This window comes from Zonotrichia albicollis, chromosome 7 (assembly GCF_047830755.1).
Source record: "Zonotrichia albicollis isolate bZonAlb1 chromosome 7, bZonAlb1.hap1, whole genome shotgun sequence".
NCBI lineage: Eukaryota > Metazoa > Chordata > Aves > Passeriformes > Passerellidae > Zonotrichia > Zonotrichia albicollis.
Window position 1 is genome coordinate 30,115,093 of NC_133825.1, and position 22,192 is coordinate 30,137,284.

General features: G+C 39.1%; 1 long non-coding RNA gene across 1 annotated transcript in view; it reads left to right on the forward strand.

Moving 5' to 3' along the window:
* The first annotated feature begins 17,164 nt into the window (after nt 1-17,164).
* LOC113460880 (uncharacterized) overlaps nt 17,165-22,192 on the forward strand; it is a 70,576-nt gene continuing 65,548 nt past the window's right edge. Inside the window, exons 1-2 of the long non-coding RNA XR_012580979.1 lie at nt 17,165-17,305; nt 19,237-19,277. This is a non-coding gene — a long non-coding RNA (uncharacterized LOC113460880). The remainder of the gene's footprint in view (nt 17,306-19,236; nt 19,278-22,192) is intronic.

The following is a 22,192-nucleotide window of genomic DNA, read 5'->3' on the forward strand; positions in this document are numbered from 1 at the left end:
CTAAAAGTAATCAATTATGCTGGAAATGGTATCTGAGAGAATCTGAAATTGCCTGAACATGTTAGCATAAGGGACTTTGTGCTTGCTTAGTGGGAAATAAAAATACTCACAGCTACCATGAGCAGTAAGAAATGCAAGATACTTAATTTTTTCACAACTTCATAAAGTGTTTTAAAGCACTCACACAAGTGCTGTACTCTGGTATGGTGACATGGTGAGCATCTACTTCTTAATCTGCTTCTAAATTCCTAGGTAAACACATTCCTATGTCTTATCAGATATTAAAAATGTATCAGGAAATATCAAAAATAGGAAGGCAGTTCAGCCTTCAACACAGTAGTTTCTGTGGTGGAAGACAAGAGTTCAAAGGAATTACCCTTAACCTTTTGGGTTCCAGAAAGAACTGCACTGAACATGGAATTGCTTTACTTTTAAATCCCTTGTCTGACAACTGCCCCTCCTCCTGCAGTACACAATGATGCATACGGGTCCAAAAGCTACAATAGCCTTTAAATCCTGAAACAATCCTCTGTGCTTGCTGTTGGCTGTATCGTGGAGATGGATGCTAAAAACTTGGCACTTTCCTCTCTGTGAAACACAGTATTTGAATTAAAGAGAATAGTTCAGTTTAAGGTTTGCTGACAGATGCAAACAAGTTCCTGAGAAGCAGAGCCTGACCTCTCCAGTGTGATTTTTTTCTTCCTGTGTCTTACTCCACAAACTTTGAGAAAATGCTTCCACTTATCACAAAGCCTCCCTTGTCCAGAAAAAGAGGGAATGCCCTCATTTCCATGCACCCTGAGGGCTTCCTGAAGCACCCCTGTGTTGCCCTGTCTCGCTGGTGCCCTGGGGCAGCCCGACTAAGCAGAACATCGGATTGGTTCCAGGCGCTGCTGCCTGCCAGCACATTGTAGGACTAACTTGCAAGGAATGTTCCCCTTGGCAGGCAGCCTCCTCCTGGCATCAGTGCCAAATGATATCAACCATAATTGTTACTATTTATGATTTTTCTTGTTGCTTTTATGAATCACTGCTAAGACAGCTAGGTAATTCCAAATCTTTGAACAACTTGTACAGTGGAAAACCTGATAATAGGTAGAGGATAGTATGAATTATTTTGAATTGAGTCTACAATTTTTTGAGCTGAGAGATAAAAGCATATTCTTCTTGAGCTGCGAGATCCAAATAAAAGAAATGGCGAGTCTTAGGACTCCAGCATTGACACTGTCTTGCTGTGTGCCCTGGAGAAGTTTCTTGAATGTCTCTGTTTTCTTTTACTTATACTTTTCTCTATATTCTGTTACTTTGCACTCTTTTCCAGCTGATTTTAAACTAATGTAAGCAAGCATGTCCACATGTAAATAAATATTTCAGCACTGAGAATAGCATCATCTGTATGCAAAGGATCTGACTGTGTACTGAACTTTTTGGTGTGTGGATGAAATACACAGCTAAAAATGGTAATTCTATTTTTACCTGAAAGTAACACATAATTAAAAATATAACAACTCTGTCCTGTTTTGCTTTTTCCAAGTAAGCAAAATGCAAATATATGTGAAATTCCTGAGGTGAACAATGCTGTAAGTGCCCAACAGCTCTGATTCAGGTTTGGACTTCCAGAAACCCTGAGCCTGCTGTCACAGGCATTCTGGAAAATGTTGAGTGAAACAGCTATGCATGCACAGTAATTCTGGCATGTCCTAAAAGCAGGTGACTGCTGTCAAGTACAGTGTCATATGAATGCAGGCAGTTTTTATCAGGAACTCCCAAGCAGAAATTTGTTTGTCCTTTTCTATGTGTCATGACTAAAGCAGACACAAAAATCCATTTTCTGTAAAAGAGAGAACATTGTATGCAAGGTGCTCTGGGGGTGGGTGGGTTGGGATGCTCACTGTAACAGCAGAGGAAAATAAGTCTAGTCTTTGGTGCTGAAGAATAACCTTCTGTAGCACACATGGGCTACTAGAGACTTCTGTGGTAGGATGCTTTGAAGGATGCTCTAAGTTCTAAACAAGGGTGTTTGTCAGTGTTTTAATCCACTTCTTATGATTGACTGGGGAAAAATATAGTACCCACCTCTTCTTCCATTTCTGGTGTGTTTAATGCCTCTGCAATGATGTCATACGAATAATATTGCTTTTTAAACTTCCGTACTGTTGCCAAGTGTCAATAATACTCATGATAGAATTTGAGCTTTTTATTGCCTTTAGTTATTATTATGTATTTAATTCTAAATGCAGTACTACATATTTCATTTTGAAAATGAAAAGTACCTATCAAACATCATTGTTTATACTGACAAGCTTATGAAATATACTATTCAAGCAAAATACAATGTTTTTTTAAAATTTGAGATATCACAGGAGTGCACATGCTAATGTGGGCATATAATGCAACTGCATATATCCCCAAATATTTGCATTTTCATCAGGCTGATGTTTCCTTGAGGAAATGGGCTGTTAGCCAGTGTAACAGACAGACCACAAATATGAAGCATCTGGAGACCCAAGCAAGGCAGCACAGCTGTGTTATGGCATCAGAGGGCATGACACTTGTACAGAAATAGAAGAGCTGGTGGCTTGGAGGCAAGAGGCAGAAGGTTTGAGCTGATTAGGGATGCCCTGCCCATGCCAGTTCTTCTTCTTGCCTTCAGACAGGCATTATGGCAGAGCAGGCACAATGCTTATCCTGTGTAGAAAAACAGGATATTTCTTAGTACAAGGCATGGAGAGAAGTGGAAAAATGTTGAGGTACACTGCACAGGTCACTTACTCCAAGGAAAGGAGAGGGTAATTTTTTCAATGTCTCAAATCAAAGACTGAACTGTGGGGAAGTCTCTAAAATGCTCTGAATGCCTCCATTGGGGCAGCCAGCAAACCCTCCCCATCAGCTTTAGAGAGGGCACCCTCACTCCTGGTGCCCAGCACAGCAGTCTCCAGCTCACATGGCAAGGATCTATGAGTTCATTTGTTTACTCTCCTGACCCAAGCCCATAAATGCACAGAAATATTTTTCATATCTTGTTGACTTTATTCCAAACTCTAGTTAGTGCAAAACTCTGAAATCACAGTTTTGTGGACAACCAATGAGATGCTTTATTATGATGCAGTTTCAGAGTCAAGAATCAACGGATTTTTGGTGTAACCCTGCCTTGAAAAAGTTGTAATACAGCTGGGAAATGTTCATGTTTTGTAAACATGTATTACAGAAACCAGAACCAGTACATTAAGTTTGAGGCCATTCTGAATGAATGGGTCTAGACATACTGGCATTTTAAGTACAAACACAAACTTGTTTCAGTTGTTCAGGTTCCTCTTTCTTTTTTTAAATCTTGGTAATTCTTAGAAAACAGAATGCAGCCAGGGGAAGGATGGCAGGGAAGTGGTGGTTCATTTGGTCAATGGTACACTGAAATGTTTTTTCTGTCTTTTCTAGTGAAGAAAAGGCTTTTCCAGAACTTTTGTTTTCCCCTACCCCAGTAGTAATGTTTCAATTGAATTACCACATATGGTAATTTTCAGCAGTCATCTGGCCCACCCAGGAATGTGAGTCTTGCATTTTCTCACTGCTAAAATCTTAGAACTAAAACTCTCCCATGTTTTAGCTACACTATCAAAGTATGTTTGTAGTGTATCAAACTGTAGATCTATCAAAGTGTCAGCCATTTAATTATGACCAGTTCTGATTTATTAATCGTTACTGGAAATGTTTTGTCTTCCTTTAACTTTCTCTGCCCTGAAGACAGCAGGCCCCAGATTGCAAGGTGTTGACTGTGTGACATTATGTACAGTCTGTTCAGGTGTCCCTTTCTCCCTGATAAAAAGAGTCTTTCTGCTGCTCTAGCCCTTGGATGTTCTCTGCTGATGACTGGGATAGTTTTGAACACACCAGGAAGGCAGTGACCTGAGCAGTGATTTTGCTTTAATGGTGTATTTCTCAAAAGCCATCCAAATGCCATAGTGATGGACAGCTTTGAAGTACATATTTAGCTTATACACTTTAAATTAAGTGCCTGTCTGTTGTGCCAGAGTGAGAAAAAAGCTTTAGAAATCATTTGTAGCAAAGCAAAAGGTTTGATTTATTGGTCTTTCTCACTTCTGCCCCTCATATGTTGTTCCTAGTGACCACACTGTAACAGAACATAACTTTCTTCTTTTTGTTATTATTTTGTTTTTTCTTGGACTATAATGTTCTTTATAGAACTCAGACTGAATCCTTTTCCTAACTTTCTTCACTAGTGTAATTTCTCTTTGCGTAGTGTTTAATTTTACTATAAAATTATTTGCATCAGAAGTGCAACTCTTGTATTAGTTACTGATGCAGGCCACAGCACTGCTTCTTGTTTCCATCTCCCAACCAAGTTAACAGAAATAAAAGGGGAATAGGCTGGACACAGACTAGCCAAAATTTCTTAGGTTTCTATTCAAAGTCATATTTGGAATCCTTATTGTGACAAGCACTGCTGAAATTAGGTGGGTTTACTGTGGTGATGGGGAACTGGCATCATTCTGTTGCACGTGGTTGCTATAAATTGTAGCTTTTTATAACACAGCACCTTTGCAAATTGTACTGGTAATGGTGCTGGGCTGTCAGGGGCACTTTGCAAATAACATCTGCTGGAGTCTCAACAGGATGTAACACATGTGGCCTTGTGATCACTATCTAGCAGTTTTTAGCAACCTACCTGACTACATTTTGCTCTGTAGGAATGGATGTTTAAATAGACATATTTTTAAATTAATGATAATGTCTTTACTTGTTCTTGATGATTTAGGTATTTACTGCTCTTTAAAATTTCAAACTATTGTCTGGCAGGTAATAACAGCAGTTAAATACAGCATTTTTAGAGCACACATTACAAAGTACAGAATTCCAACCTGGAACATCTGGCTGATAAATTAGGTTGTACACTAATCACCATGTCATGGTGGTCAATGGCAAGTGCTAGGCAACTCTAAAGCAAATATATCACTATTTCTGTCTCTCCATCCAGAGCCCTATCTGTACAGTAATTTGCTTAGTACCCAGTAACTGTAATTTCCTAGTTATCTAGAGAAACATACAATTACCAATAGGGAGAGTGGTTTTGAGGGGAGAAATTTGAGCATACTTGAACATTGTAAGCTGAAAAATTTCAAAATAATATTCATAGTTTGGGAAATACATTTTTTTCTTGATTAGGAGATACTGTTTTTCACATTGATGAATCAGCACAATAATTCTAAGTGACATTGTCCTCCAGATCCTCAGAATAAAGTTGTGATGTGGTTATTGTCTGATTGGAGGCTTAATGCTTGTAGAAGGAGCTCTACTTCCATTTCATAGAGAAAGGCAAGCATGAGACAGCAAATAAGGGTGTGTGGCACTTGCACATGAGAGATGTGCCTGTACAGAAATGTCAGATTAAAGCTGATAGATAGGATCAGTAAAGGAAACTAAAAAAAAAACAACAAGCAGTGAAACAGAGCTGCAGTTTGTTGTTTTTCTTCATGATTTCTGTTGCTCACCAATGGCTAAAGATTTCTTGCTATGTGAGGTGTTAGTCCTGGCAAAAAAGAATAGAGTCGATATAACTCTTTAGTTGCTGGCTGCTCTTATAGCACTGGTGCACCTTATGACCTGTAGAATATAATGTTTCAATTCTGATTGTAGGAAAAATTCAGATTCTATTTGTCAGCTCTGATTTTATATATTGTCTGGTAATGAGCCATTGTGTTTTTCAGCCACTCAGCAGTGCAATGCTAATTCTGGATGACTGATGAGCAATGCTAGCTCATCTGGCTAAGTTTACAATGACTTTATGCTGAGATGGGGCTTTCTAGGCACCAGCAGAACTCCTTTTTGTTGCTGCCTTGTGTACATGCTGCTAGGCAGCAGCTGCACCAAATTTCAGATCTAAAGCTCTTCTGACTGAAGCCCTTCTGACAAGTGAGGAGGAGAAGTCTAAAAGAAGGAATGTTTCAGCTTTTGAGAAACTTTACTACCTCCTTCAATGACCAATTAGATAAACTTGTTTTTCTGTTGGTTCTGAAAATTGATGTAAATGCTTCTGGTGTGTATCTATCCTGTTGGTAAGGCACAAGGCTGGAAAGAAGTGACTGAGCCATGTGGTGGCTGGGTGATTGCTGTGGTTAGAGATGGTGCTGGGTGTATGGGAAGCGCAGCACACAGCTGAGCCCCTCGTGGATGAGGCTTAAAGGCAAGGGTGGAGGAAGGAAGTGGAATGAAGGCATGTTCATGAGATATACTGTGCTTCTAAAAAGGAATCATGATTGACATTTTATTTGTCTAGCCTTGCCTTCACTTGCCTTCCTTTTGAAATCTTTCTGTCACAATGAATGGAGGCTCCCAGAAAAATCTACTCCCTAACTGTTGACTCATGTAGATTTATTTTAGATTTTCTGACTATTTGCTTATGCTTCCTTTAGCCTGAATCTACAAGCAATAGCTACACCATGGCAGTGGAGGACAGAAAATGAATGCACTTCAATAGAAAATAATATTGGCCCTATAAGAGTTTTCTTATTTAAGGTTTGAGTCACACTACATTGAAAAATTGCTTACTCCTCTCAGTGGTTCAGCTGCTATTATGTCTGATTTTGAGTGTGCATGTGTTGCAATGTCTAATTTAGGGAGGAATACAAGCATTACACTCACTTATATGTAGAAAATTATTTATGAGGTAATGATGCTATGGAGCCTGATTTGAGCTTTCAGGAACACTGACTTCAAGTACTACAAACATTTGCAAATATAGTTACTAAAAATTATTTGGAAACATAGATGACAATGAGAAAAAGAAGCAGTATAAAATTTACTCCAAATCAAAATTCTACCTCTGAATTTGCTAAGACTCTCCTTAAATCTATGTTCATGAAATTGATGTTGTCTCTCTCCTAGAGATCTTCAGCAATCCCAAGGGATTACTTCCGGGTGAGCTAAAAAATGTTCTTGCATTATTTACCAATGACTCATTCGTAACCATCTGCCACTCCTCTTCCTTGAGTAAATATTGGCAAATGTTATTGCTGCAAAAACAACAGTCAGCTTTACATCACAGCTTTCTCAGATACTGGCACAATGGCTGTGCCAGGATAAGGCAAAGTGCTTTTCTGAAAGCTGTAAAAACCATCTGGGGCTTTTTCATAATGCTGGTCAGAGTAACCCTAAAACTGTGCCATCTGAGGAGGGGAAAATCATGGCTGAGGTCAGGAAATCACAAAGAATCTATTCCTTACTTGTTGCAGTTGTGCCAGAGGACTTGTTCTGTTTTACCTTGGCAAGGAGCAGTTTTGTGGCTGGAAGAATAGAGCACGGACAGATGATGGTTCTGTGGAATCCATCTGGGTCCTCATCTCTCGGAGAAGTTTTTGGAGGCTGATGATGCAGAGTGTTCTTGCTTTCTTCTGCAGGGCCATGAACAAGGAAAGACCCCTCATGTACATTACTTTCATTGCTGTTAGATGCAATGTATTTAATTAAGTTTTCAGTTTCTACTTCATCTTCATTGTGGAATTGTGAAATTCTTTGTGATCTGATGCTGTATATAAATTACTCAAAAGTTGGCATCTTGGTATAAAACAGCAAACAGTACTTATTTCTATTTTTAAGAATTTGCCTGGTTTTTAAAAAAATTACAAGGATATTTTTGCTGCATTCTTACTCAGTGATCTAAAATTATATCTTCATTGATTTGGCACTTACCAGCTTTCCAAATAAGACATTACAAGATCCTTAATGGATGTACTTTTGTGGCTTAGTAGCGGACTGGCTGCTGCTGTTTGCTTTCAAGGTAACCTTTCATGTTTGTTACGTTTTTAGAATACTTTGACTATGTGCCCAAAACCACCAAAGATGTTCATCCTGCCCCATCTAACTGAAAATGCTATTTCAGCCACTCTCATGAGCAAGTGAGGTTGTTGTAAGAGGAAGATTTTTGTGGTTTTTTTTCTCTCATAACTGGTACTAACTCAATGCACACCAGATCCTGTGTCTTGCTGCATGGAGGTGCCCTGCTAGACCTGGGCAATTTAACTTGGCTGCTGGAAGCAGTGCAGTTATATGGAAGTGTGTGTCTTCACTCTGGCTAAAATTCTCAGCTTTCTGTTCAGTCTGGTCACTCTGAATACAGTGTCAGTCAAGTGAAATGTGCCTAGCCAAAAAGAGGAAAGAAAATACATCATTCTTTCATATTTTCATGTGTTATCCTGGTAGATTCTGGTGATTAGGTACTGGGTCTTTCCAAGCTGGCATTTCAATGCAGGAGCAATCACTGATGTGGAAGTCTTCTGCATCCTCCTTGCTACATACAAGCCTAGAAAAGAAGCTTTTCTTCTAGGACTTAAAACTTACTTCCACATGAAGAAAAAATATTCTTAAAAGACAGCGGTAATATTGCTGATATGTAGACCTAGTTTGTGGAAATTAGTTCTTCAGTACAATTACTGGTTAATGTGAGCATTCTTAGACATAGGCAGGAGATATTTAAAGACTGAATTATAGCCTCCTGGTTGGCTACAGCTTGAAAAGTAGGGCTACAGACATGGTGTGTGAAAAAGCCCATTTAAAACCATGCTCTACCATATTTAGAATTGTGTAGGATGAAAATTCACAGTAAATATTCATAATCTATATTCAAATATTAGAGCAGGAATTCAGATTGTCCTGAACCCTTGTGTTGTTGCAAAAGTATGGAAATTATTTTCCTGCTACCATTGCAGAGGGAAAATAATTTTGGGATCTTGAAAGATTCTGCAAGGCAGAATTAAATATGCTGGCCTAGTTCTGTGTTGTTTTCATTTTGGTCAGCATGTGAAAGTGAAATGCAAATGTTAGCAATCTTAGAGCCATTCAGATTTGTTTTCTGTTTGCTTAAGCTTCCCTGTGGATGATCTTTAAAATACACTCCATCACAAATACAGTTATACAGGATTCAAGGATGGTTATTTTGTGTGCAAATCCCTCCTCTCCCCTTCCCCACCATCCTGTAAAATCACAGGCTTCTTTTGTGTGATCCATGGGTCTTTTTCACTTTTTTCTTTCTGTTGTTTAAGGAAACATCTGAGTCATGATTTTACTTTTTCTCTCCAGCCATGAGGAATGCAATTTTTCTTGTGGGTGAAAGCTTAAATCCTTTGACTCTGGGATCTGAGTTAAACAACAATTTTCATTACAAGTTCTCATAGCTTTTCTTATTCCACTTTGGATGAGTGGTATCATTTCTAATTAAAGACCCCGTTAAATACCGGGGTAATTCACAGAAAACCTATTTATCTTGTTCTGCAGTACAGGATTCTTGTTGACTAGGCTGCTTGTTTTCAATCAAGTCTTATCTCTGGCCATGAAAGATGCTGAGGTGAAGGAGGACAGAACATTGCAGGTTCAAAATGGGAACGTAATTTTGTTTCCTATACTTGACACACAAGCACCAGGTGACAAACACCATTCAGTTAATTGCTGTGCCATGATCCTTCCCAATATGATAACAAGCATTTAGCACCTTGGTGACACCCTCACAAAGTTATGTTAGGAAGGACTCTAAGGTTTCCTTTGTCAAGGTCAGGGATGCAGAAACACCCTTTCACTTCTTTGTATACAGACAATAGAAAAAAAAATATCACATGTCTGCTGCACATCATCTTCTGGCATGGTTTGCCTTCCTGTCATCATGTGGGTTTGCATCATAGCTGTTTCCAAAACTGTTGTTACCCTAAGTCCACTGAGATCAATGTCTGCTGAAGGAAAGTGAGGACAGCTTTCACACTCAGAGCTTGCTTTGGTTTTTGGTATAAAGTCTTGTAGTCCCAACACAAGAACAACCACTCAAGAAATCTAAGTACCTCATTCCTTTTGGTTTATATGTGTTTTATCTGGTTTTTTTTTCAATTTAAAAAAAGTTACTTATGGCTAACCACGAGTGTCAGAATGTCTTTACATTAATATCTATCTTCACAACCAGTATGCCATTTTTAATGCTTTAACTGCCCTTACAGATTCCAAATGAAGACTCATCTCCTGCACATTTCCTTATTGTTGGAATTGCCTGTTTTAGTGAGTTTTCTTTCTTCATACAGCACTAAGCTTCATTTCCTTCTGAACATACAAGCAACCAGCCAGGTACAGAATAGATGATGTTGTAATATTGTTCACTTTGATTACTAGTGCAGCTTTTGCAGGAAATTCAATCAAGGCATCAATTTTAGACTGTGATGATGATAATAAATTCCCTATTTAACAGAATTTATGCTTTCATGCTTTTTGACAAGACATTTTAATTAATCAGCATAAGTGCTAATGAAATAATGAAGTGGTTTGAACCTAGAAAATAATTGTTGTCTGCTAAGTACCATGTGAGAAACAATAGCAGGGCTTACCAGATGGATGCATAAATTAATGTGGCTTCCCTGAGTTTATGGTTTTCAGCTTTTTTTATTTTGTATTTCCATGTGTGCTAGGAATATGTCACAAAATGAAATAACCAACAGCATGAAGGCCCAGTGCAGAAAGTTAATGCTTAAGTTGTGTAATTACGTCAGTAAAGGATGTGATTTATAAGCATAATTAGTTCTTACTGAATAGTCTTTCAGTATGCCTTGAAATGGAATGGGAATACAGATGAGAACCTACACAAGGTGCAGCCTTTTGATTCAGTCATGGCTTTGAGAAACAGAGGAGATGAGTTATCTGGCTTTTCATGATGTGCAGGGCTTCCAATCTCATTCAGTCTCAGAAGCAAAGCTGGACCCACAGGCTTTCCTCCCTCAGTGTTTGAGCTCCATTTGTTGCTTGGAGCAGAGGAAAGTTACAGTCTAGTTGTTGACTTGTTACCAGTCCCCATGAACTGGCAATGTTGGCTGTTTGCTTCTGGTAGATTCCACTTGAGTGCAAGCACAGTCTAATTAGCCATGAAGAGATTTGTTGAATTCTATTCCCTGTGCTCACTCGGTCACTGCTCTGAGCAGGAATCTTTCAGCAGATATTGCTTCTGACTCACGGGACTCCAGCTCATGAGGGATTGTGAGCTTTGTGCATCTGGTGTGCTCAAGGTCGTGTCATGGGTTCATGTGTTTGTGGGAAAGCACAGAGCTGCAGGCAGCTGCCCAGAAAATGTGCACTGCTGCCACTTCTGCTCCTTCTGGAACGCCACGGACAAGGCACAGCAAAGAGGAGAATCCCAGCCCTGCCAATGCACGGAATGCAGACTGAGGCAGAGGTGTGAGAGTGCGTAAGCTGAGCTCTGATGGATGGAGGGAGTCACCACTGGGAGCATGAGACCTGTCCGGTGTCCGTAAGGAAAGGCCCCGAGGGGCTCTTCAGAGGAAGAACACTATTGCTACCACAGTTCAGTTTCTCGTCAGCCTCTTGCTAGAGCTGCAGCCTAGCCTTGGAACTATGACCTGCAAATGTTTGCAAAATAAACTGCAGAAGAAATTCATACTTGGGCATTTTGTAGTTCTGAATCTCTTGTCTTTGCAGGAGTTCGATTTTGCTGCGATATATTTCTATTTCACAGCAAACTGGACTTTAGGGTAAAAGCAAGTTGCCAGATTCTGCTTCTGGAATGAGTGCATGGTTCCTGGCAGATTCTGTGGGAGCTGCTGGCATTGAGGTGAGGGCTGAATATTTGGGATTGACCCTGAAGAACAATTTCAAGTCCTGCTGTTTTATTCATTGGGACATAATCTGGACAAACAGGATTTGCAGAGGATTTTCTTTTTTGTTTCATGTGAGATTCTTTAGGATGCCTTTTATATTTGGTAAAATAGTTGTTTGAAAAATGATGCAACATAAATACCATTTCTGAATTTGACTCCAGCTGAAGAAGACACATGCAGAGGAGATGGGGAAAAAAAGCATAATGGAAAATCTGATCTTAACCTACTCCCTTGCTGGGTTCGTGCTTTTTAACTCAAGAGATACCCATAAGTAATAGAATTTTTAAAAATCACCTTTTTTTTAAAAACTGAAATCATCAATGCATTTGAATAAACATGTTTAGCCGTTTCTTTGCAACTTACAGCTGCCATAGTGTTTGGTTCCCCAACATTGCTGTTAAAGCAATTGTGGGCTAATTTATTCTACACCTACCTGAGTCTTGTCAGTTCTGAGAAGTCAAGCAAGTCGACAGCTTAGTTTTTATTCCTTTCCTGTCACAGAGGCAGAGAAATAGCCCTGCTGCTGGGCTTGTTCAAAGATGAAATTGCTCTGGAGTCCCATTAATATAGTGAATCAATATGTTCTCCTGAACTGGCATTTTTTATGTACTTAGTCTCTCCTCCCTAGGAAGACACTATTATTTAGGAATCAAATCTATCCAGCAAACTAAAATTAAGCAATTTCCCCCCTCTCTTGGTATATTTTTCTAGCTAAAAAGTATTCCAAGCAGCATTCTAAATTATTCAAAACTCTCTAGTCTGTGGAATTTTCAATCTGATGGAAACAGCTGAAAAATAAAAACCACATGCTTCACTGGCTCTGCATACAAGAGTCTGCATTTTAATCCAGAGCTGCTGCATATGCTGTAGCATGTGCCTCTATCATTTGGTGTTGACATATGCATTATGATGAGAGGAATTATTCAAAGCTAAATTGCTTTTCTGGGTGGTAGTGTGAAACAATGAAAATGAGATTGCTAGAGGGGAAAATATATGCAACAGTTTGTATAGTTAGGGAAGAAAATTGGATTCATTTGCTGAAGCACTGCTTTCCTCTTTAGCAGACTTTAACCCCTTTACAACAGCTGAAATAAAGCTGTGACATGTTTCAACACAAAATTCAAATACTTTTTCAGCTGATACAGTTGTAATATTTATGGACCAAATCAGAAAATGTCCTATAAGTAGGAAATACTTTGTTTAGACACACATTTATACTTTGTTGGAACAGTGGGAATAATTTGCATCAAAAAGTAAAATACAACCAAAGAATTACCACCTTTCCTTTTATTAAGCTGTGAATGCACCGATTTTCCTTTTTTTGTTATAAAAGGAAAAGCTTTTCCTTCAGTGTGGATCTTGAGTGAACCAGGCCCATGCATTGTGAATATTCTGCCATGTCCTGTGTTGGTCAGGATATTAATTTCTTTTCCCAAAATAGTTTTCTTCCATAGCTAACCCAGACAGTCTGACTAATCAATACTGAAATATGGTATAGAAGTGGTAGGTTTTGACAACTTTGTGCTGGTCTATACCTCTTTTAGAAGTAGAGTCACAATGTTCTTCAGCTATTTAGAAGTCCTAATGAAACTTTTGGAAAGTCATCCTTGCCTTGTACTCTGCAGAGAGGTTATGGATTCTTCCTATACTTAAAAATTATCTACAACAGCAATAAATTAAAGAGTTTCTCTGTAAGTTTTGATCAGAATTCCAGCTTTGCCCATCACATCTCACAAAATAAGATGTTTAGAGCTTACCATTGTTTTATAACTCCTTGGCAGAGCAAAATTTCCACCCACTCTTGAAAGATAAGCAAAGTGTAGCTCTATCCTAATTGCTGCCTCTGAATCCCCCTCCTTTTTCTTGCATTGTCTGTCCAGTTATTTCACAAGGGACGTCAGGTCTGGGAGGTGAGAGAATTCCCATTTCATTTCTTTACTTCTTGAACTGTGTGCCAGACCAAACACTGGCACGTGGACACATTTGAACTGGTTGCTAAATAAGCAGCAGATACTTGTCTAGCTCCTTGAGGGCTGTTTGCTTACCTGCAGTTTAACTTCACTCACGTGTCCTCTAACTGGTTGCAGTAACATCCTTTAGGTGTGATTACAAGAGATCACAAAATTCCTTACTGACCACAGAGATAATTTTAAAGAGACAATAAAGAACTGGAAATTCAGATTTAAGACCTGGGACAAAGTGAATAATGGTTTTAAGGCTGGCTTTATTTTTATTAATTTAGATTTGTTAATGTTTTGGGTCTTCATTTATACAAACAAAACCCCCTGAATTGAGTTGTTTCATTTCCAGCAAGAATGATGGGTTTCATCAATGTACATTTTCAACAGAAGAAATAAAGTAATTGTTACAATTTTATGAAAAGAGAGAATTATAATAAGCTATTGAGGGGGTGAGGGGAGAATAATAATAAGCTATTGAGGAGGGCTGGGCTGGGCTGTGATAAAAGGAAAAGACAGTAAATAACCAGATTTTTTTAAGATCCTCTATTCATGCTGTGTAGCACCTTTTCTTCTAGTGGAATTCTGCGCTTTCTTTGGAATTTTGTAGCTTACATGCAAGGGGAAGCAGAAGGACAGGTGCTGATCTTTTCTCTCTGGCTGCCAGTGACGAGACCCAAGGCAGTGGCATGAAATTGTGTCAGGGAAGATTTGGGTTGGGTATTAGGGAAAGGTTTTTCACCCAGAGGGTGGTTGGGCACTGGAACAAGTCCTCAAGGCAGTGATCAGAGCACCAAACCTGCCAAAGTTCAAGAAGTGCTTAGACAACACTCTCAGGCACATGGTGTGATTGTTGGTGCTGTCCTGTGCAGGGCCAGGAGTTGGACTTGGATGATCCTTGTAGGTCCTTTCCAACTCAGAATATTCTGTGACTCTATGATTATAGCAAGAAAATCTGTTCTATATATATTTGCATGATATGCCTCCTTATGTAAGGTGGACATACCCAGTGAATAGAGAAATATTGCAACTATTAAAATCTATTTTAGAGATGGACAAGCACAGAAACAGAAAAGGAACACACAAGTTAGAGTAGGTTTTGTGGTGAGGAGACCAGGAGTACACTCCAAAGAGTGCAGGAAATGCACTCCAGGCTCTTGAAGTGTCTGTAACTACTCTTAGACTGAACATCTGATGTTCAGATTTGAGAACTGAATGTTTGATAACTGAAGAATGACGTATCTGCACTGTGTTCCAAAAGATCTGAAGAAGTTATTAGCTCTGTTCATGCTTTGAAAGGCCCAATAAGCTTTGGTGTCAGAGAATTAAAAAATCAGGAGCTGTCCATGATGCATGACACTGGTAGAAGAATTAAGTTACACAAGCCAATAAGGGTGGTTGCACTAAGGTGCAGAATTCTGTCTTCATACATATGCTAGAAGATATCAGTTCTCTGGAGCGTGTTGATCCCAATGACACAGGTGAAGTATCTGCCATTGCTGTGGCTTTAATAACCTTCCTGCAGATGCTGGGGTGCTGCCACACAGAGTGCAGCCCAGGCAGTAACTGCAGGAGCTGCTTCATTAGACTCCCTTCTTCAGCAGGGCCTGGGAATGATGGCTACTTAATTCCCATTTTTGCATGAGAGACATCTTTCCTGTGTAATGCAGTCTTGAATTTATGTAGCATATGTTAATAGGTCACATGAATCTTGTTGAGGATATTACTTGATGGATAGTGTTCATTTAATTCATAACTGAATGCTCTGGAAAGACTTCTATGCTGAATTATCTTCACATTCTCAGGTAGAGTTTGTCCTTAAAAAAAAAAAAAGGCAAAGCTATTTACTTATCCTTGGCATTTAAATCACCAATTTTTGCAAAAGATAAAAATTCTAGAAGTATTTTTTTAAATCACTGAAGATTATGACAATTATTTGCCTCTTCCTTTAACTTCTGAATCAATACCAGTTGCCACAGCGTGGTCACATTTGCTGTCAAAACACAGTACATCATATATCTGTAGCAGAAATAGCTCTAAAAGGAATGGAGGGTTTGGCATCATTTTAGAACTTAAGTGATGCATAAAGAAGATCGATAGTAACCTAAAAACTGGGTAATTTTTATGTGCTGTGCTCTTAGTAATAGTTATAGTCTAACAGAGTAAGTAACAAACCTATTTAAGTGGTTCAAAACCTGTTTCTAATGAGGATGAGTAATTTGCGAGAAATGCAGAATATCTCAGCACTCTGACTGATGTCATGTTTGTTTGCCATCTGCAGAATGAGATGAAATAAGTGTTTGCTTTTGTTAATTTGCTTCTTTAAGCAATACTGAGCTCTATTCGTGTGTAAAGAAGAAAATAATCTTTGAAGTAATCTTTAATGGAATGATGAATTACAATTCTTCATATTTGACATATATCTTATATTTCTTAAAAATATGTTAATTTGGAAATTCAGAGCCTGAAAAAGTTTCTTAATCTTAAAATTTTCCAGTCATGGATGCTTTAACAGTTTCTTGTTTCCGAGGTTCAGAATGGTAGTGTTTGGCTCATGGGCTTCCTAAAATTTGGTAACAAGTGATAACACACGTCAGACAACTGTAGCAAAGGGGTGTGCAGACTTATTTATTAAGCACATTCAAGTGCTCTCTGGCTGGATGCTCTGTTAATCTTTTTGTGTTACACCTATTTTGATATTGTAATGCTCTTCTTAATTTCAGAACAGGACAACTTCTTGAAGAAATTGATAAGATTTGTCATTTTAGCTGTGCACTGATGCCTGAATAGATCACAATAATTAGTCAATGTAAGATCAGTTGGGTTCTGATAATGTTGATGCAGCTTCCAGTGGCAGCATATTTTCAGAAATCATTTGACCATACTTTGCTTCCCTGCCTAAACGTGTCAGATATGAAGACTCATGAAAAGTAAATTGTAAACTTTTGCCTGTTATTTAAATGTGTTTGCACCACCCTAAGAAAGCAGTTAAGGACTGAGTAGAAATTTTGTGCGTGTTGTCTTGAAGTTAAAATTTCAAACGTCCAAAATCCAAGAGATTAAACCAATTCAAAGTAAATTGCATTGTGTTGTTCTAACTGGGGAACAGCAAAGTACTTGTCTCTGTTTGTGTGTGGCAAGGGACAGAAGCGATCGGGAGAAGAGTCAGCATCTCTCTGGCCACAGCAGCGAGTTGGTTCCTAGTTAGACGTGGCCACACGGCCTGAAGTTAGTATTCTTATAAAAATATGGGAATTACTACTTTCATAAACGGGGTTACAGCCTCGCGCCACTGCGGGTGCCCGGGATGTCCCTTGGGGAAGGCACCATCCCCTCTCCACGGTGTTTGTATGGCAGCACGCACGGCTCTGTCCTCGCACGCCCCGCTGGCCGGGGGCTTCCTGCAGCCGCCGTGCCCATCCCGCCGTGTCCATCCCACCGTGCCCATCCCGCCGTGCCCATCCCGCCGTCCCGGCCCCGCCGTGCCCATCCCGCCGTGCCCATCCCGCCGTCCCGGCCCCGCCGCCGCGAGGCGCGGGCGCCCCCAGCGGAGGCGGCAGCGTGGAGGCCGCCGGAGATGCTCTCAGCAGATGCTCTCGGGCGAGTTTTAATGATCCAGAGCTTTAGAGCGGCTCAGGGAGGATCACTGTCAGCGCTCCCACTCAACACAATTATAACTGTTACTCTTCTTAGGTAAGATTTAGTATTGCTGCGTTTGCTTGTGCTTTGTTTGCCAGATTATCTTTGGCTGTGCTATTTCAGTCGAGCTTGTGCTTTGTTGGAGGAAAATGGTTATGGGGTGTAGTACGCTTTTGCAGGTTCTTCTTAAACACTTTTCCCGCTGTTTCCATGCTTTCCACGACTTCCTGTGGACGTGACATGAAATAATTGTTTTTATTTGGTTTTGATTAGTTTTGAGTTTGGTTGTTGGGGTGTTTTGAGTTTTGTTTTTTGTTTGTTTGTTTATGTTTTGTTCGCGAATTAAATGTCTTTGTTGTGGCAAGGGGTTCTCATAAGGACAGCGTTCTGGCCATTCTGCTGCTGTAGAGGGTGCTAGCATTACCTGAAGTCTAGATAGATCAGGAAAATGCAGGATTATACATGTCAGTGAGGAGTCACAAACTTGTCTGGGAGGATCATAGTTAAAGTGACAAGTTGTATACTTAAATGGCTGAGTGACTACTATACTTAAATGGCTGAGTTTTCCTATGCTTATCTTTTTATGTGCTGGGGTGGAAGGGGGGCAAAGGTTATTCTATAAATAAAACCACTTCCCTGTGATTTACGTGCTCAATGAATGGTCTGTGCATTGGCTGCGAGCGACAGCGTCTCCTTTTCCGAGGCTGCTCCCCCATCTAGCGGCAGGTCTGTGCCTTGGCTGCCGGGACAGGGGTGGAGATGCTGCCCGCCGTAGGCACCCAGCTTATTCATGGATTTGAACAGCAGCAAGTGCGGCAACCATCAAAGCTGGAGTCTATCTAGACCAATCATAAAAGACGTACTTATTTTTTCTGCAGATGTTCATAAAACTTTTAATAGAAAATAATTGGATTTAAATCAGGGAAACCACCTTGTCTGCTGTGAGCTTTGTAGGTGTGAGATTATTTCATGTGAAATGAGAGATGAGGCTGGCCAAACACTTAGTACTAAATCTGGAGATAAGAATTCAGTCACTCTTGAAGATCATTCGGTATTAAAGGTGTGCTTGTCAGTGCTATATTTACATTCTCCCTTTAAAACATTCTTTTTCTAATAGCTCATGAGTCTCCAAATGGCTCTGATTACCTGTATCTTTCAGCTGAAGACTTTTTCATTTCTTTTCTATAAAGCTTAATGTATAAACTCTGTCTTGATATATCTTTGTTTCCATACCAAGATTCTGTTACTAAAAATACAACACTAAAAGCTCTGTTTGGCAGTGGGTTTGTTATTAATAAAAATTAGCCAATGGTTCCTGTGCAGTGATACCAAAAACATGGTTGGGTTACTGGTAACCTTCTATGAGAGAAAGCTCCTACAGAAATGCTCTTTGCCATTGGAGACTGTAATGCTAATGGTAGTGCTCAGGCAAGGTTAACAAATACCAGGCAAAGCAAACCCAATAATTAAATAGCATCTAATCTTGATTGTGAAACTAGAATATACCAGCAGATATAGCTATTTTCTCATTCAGCTTTAATGCAGGAGTTCAGATGCTGGAGATTTATGGGATTCTTTGGGATTAAGTCAGTAAAATACATTACATATATATAAAAACTTCAGTCCTTGACCTGAATGTTTAGTAGAAAAAAGCATAGCAGAAAATCTCTGGTATTTGTGACATTTGAACCTTGTTACCACAGTCTTTGTAGCTGTGAATTTGTCCAATCAGGCAAAGATAATTGAGTTATTTAAACTAATGTAGAGAAAACTATAATATTTCCTTGTACCTGCATATTTGTCTCTTTATTTATACTGACACAAAGTCTGTCAGTGTACGTGCCAGCACAGGTATGGATAACCTGGCCCTGGAGTCTGCAATATTTTCACTGAGATTTGGTATCTGGTTCCAGAGAGCTCTTTAAACATTGCTGTCTCCTGACATTTTCAATGTATTAATAATGCACCTTTTGTTATTATTGCAGGTTTGTTGATATAAAGGACTGCTGACATAGATCACAGTCAGGTAACAAACTTTGTTTTTAAACTTTGCAGTTCAAAGCACTCATAAACTTTGGAGGCTGAAATCCACTATTTCTTTATCTTCTTCCACCACTTATCATCTTATATGTTTGACAGCTCTGTTGCCTCTGAACAGTCAGTATTTTTCCTGGCCATATGATTGCTTTCATGCTTGAGGAGGACATATGTGTATTTTATGTCTAGAATAGGACTGTAAAAATAAAACTGTTCCAAATTTTTAAGAGTAATGCTTGTGGCTGGTATAATTTTCCCTGTGAATGTTTTAAAATACCTTTAATTTAGTTTTAAGGCTGAGTCAAGTTGACCATCAGAAAACATTTCTGTAGCTCCAGAATGTTAAAAAAATTCTGATTTGTCTCTCCAGGTAGTAAACACAAGATCTCTTGATGCTGTGTGTATTAAAACAAGACCATTGTAAATAGAGGATGCAGTTATTGTAAGACAGAGTGATCTTAGAGGGCAAAAGATTTAATATGTAATAAACCTAATTGCAGTTATTTTAGATGGAACTGAGTTGTTCTGGAAAAATATTTCTAATTTATCTGTGAATGTCTAATTTGAAATTAAATTAGCAATTGCTTGTTCTTTAAGAGGATACATTAAATGTGATGTCTTTAATCAAATACACTGCTCCCAAATGCAAGATGTCTAAGGAAAATAATTTCTGAGATAAATCCCTTCAGTTTTGAATGGCAGCTAGTTAAACCCCTTTGCTGTCCTGTAGTTTTGGCTCAAGTATGGTCTAGCAAGTTCTAGAGCAAAATTTGACTGAGATGGTCACAGGCAACTGTTTAAGGCAATCCTTCATGTGGCTGGGGCTGCTGTTAACACAGCACATAAGCATGTTTAAAAATAAAAATATTATCCAACCACACAAATTTGCAATGTGTCAGACTTTGCAGGTGCATTTGAAGATGAAGGAGTTGGAACATTAGTGAAGATTTTTTTATTATGGGTGCTAACATGCTGTAGTAATGCCAAGTACATGCTGTGATCTTCATGGAACAGCTGCAATTTCAACAGCTGTAGTGATGTCACTTGGGCATGCTTTGTTTTAACTTAGGCTAAAGTTTTGTGCCACAAGGCAAGAAAACTTAGGGAAGAATTTGTGGTAAGTAATTCTTAGCTACTACTGTTGATGTTATGAATTTACTGCACTTGGAACATCCCAGCTGTGACTAGCAGAGTTCATTTCTAATAAATGTGAAACTGCTTGTGGATGTGTAAATGTGTCCATCTGGTTTTCTGGAATTATACTGTCACCAAACAGGCACCAAGTCCCAAAATGCACAAGTCTGTGATTAGCAAAGTCCCGTGGTTGCCTGTAATTTTCATCTTCTTCCATGATTGCCTCTTGCAATAACTAATATTGAGCTTTGGGAGATTTTATCATACACCCAGAGGCTTCTAGCTCAAAGCATACTGAGGTAATTCATGTGGATGCCAAGTCATAGCATTACATACAAACCACTTTTCAGTTACTCAGTAGAAAAAATAACATTTCCACTATCCAGTGGGGGATAATAATTTTACTCTCTTGCCAGTTGCACATGTTATTAATTGACATTATTTTGTCCAGTGGGACATGGAAACAATTTGATTCTAGTGCTTTCTAGAATATTATTTTGTTAAGAGTCACTGAAAGGTTTGCTCAAAACTCTTTATAGTTATTAGTCTAGCATTAAGAGGTTTGCCTTTAATTGTTAATTCAGAAATCCAGACTTTTTTCTTTCATAGGACCCATTTCTTAATGCCACTTTTTTAAAAGATGGGTAAATTGTGTAATATGATTTCTAAATCTCCCTGCAATGTCTTTATTTTCATGTAGTCATCTCAGTCACTGAGCATGTTCTTTGATTTCATAATAAAGCAGGGAACCTGAGGTTAGATGATTTCTCAAAATACCTTTCAGTTGCATTGCAAGAATCCAAACCAACTATTTTATTTCTGTTTAAATTTTTCTTGAAAAATCCCAGTGAATGAGGCTCAGCACCACTCAATTCCATTTATTTCATGCTTCACTACTCTTACTAGTAATTTCATAATATTTCAGTTCAGTTTCCCTCCCTGCAAACAACGTTATTGTTTTTCACCCCAACTCCAGAAGACACAGAGAACAGTTTATTCCCTTCTCTGCTTCGGCCTTTTCTCTTTTGAAGAAAGTGTCCCTCATAGATTTTACTTCTCTGGAATGTTTTCAGTCTTTTCTCCTTGTCATGTTCTCAACCACTGATTACTGTTGTCTTCTCATCAAGAACAATGACACTCAAAACAAAACACAGTTTTGACAAGAGTGTTTGCCTTGTCCTGATGTTTACAGACTGTGCCCTGAAGTACATGTCCGTATGTTTACAGTTTTTTACTCAACACTGTTGACTTAAATCCAGCCTGTGGTCTGCAATGCTTTCTGGATCTGTTTTAGTACCAGTCATCACTTATCTACTTCTGTGCATTTGGTTATTCCTGTTTGTCTTCATTATCTTGTTCATTGTCAATGACTCTGGATTGCTGCATTCACTCTGGGTTCTGTTTGGATGCTGGTATTCTCACAGCCCTTTCCAGCTTCAAAGATCATGAGAGTATCCTACCAGGCAGGTGCTGCCCAAATCCCAATGAGTCAACTTGTTGGCTGTAGCTATGGAGCTGCACACGGGAACTGAGCATACTGCTCATGTGGGTCTGCATCTCATTTTGCTGTTCATTCAGTACATAGCCCTTGTTCCTTCAAATGCATGTGTTTCCACTTCTCATAGTTCATTTCATTCACTTGCCAAAAGGTTAAACAGCACAACCCAAATTCTGTTCAGATTGTCCACTGGTATATTGCATGAGATGTGATGGATTTGGAAGGGTTATTCCAGACCAAGTTTGAAATCAGATTTTTTCTTCAATGAATAT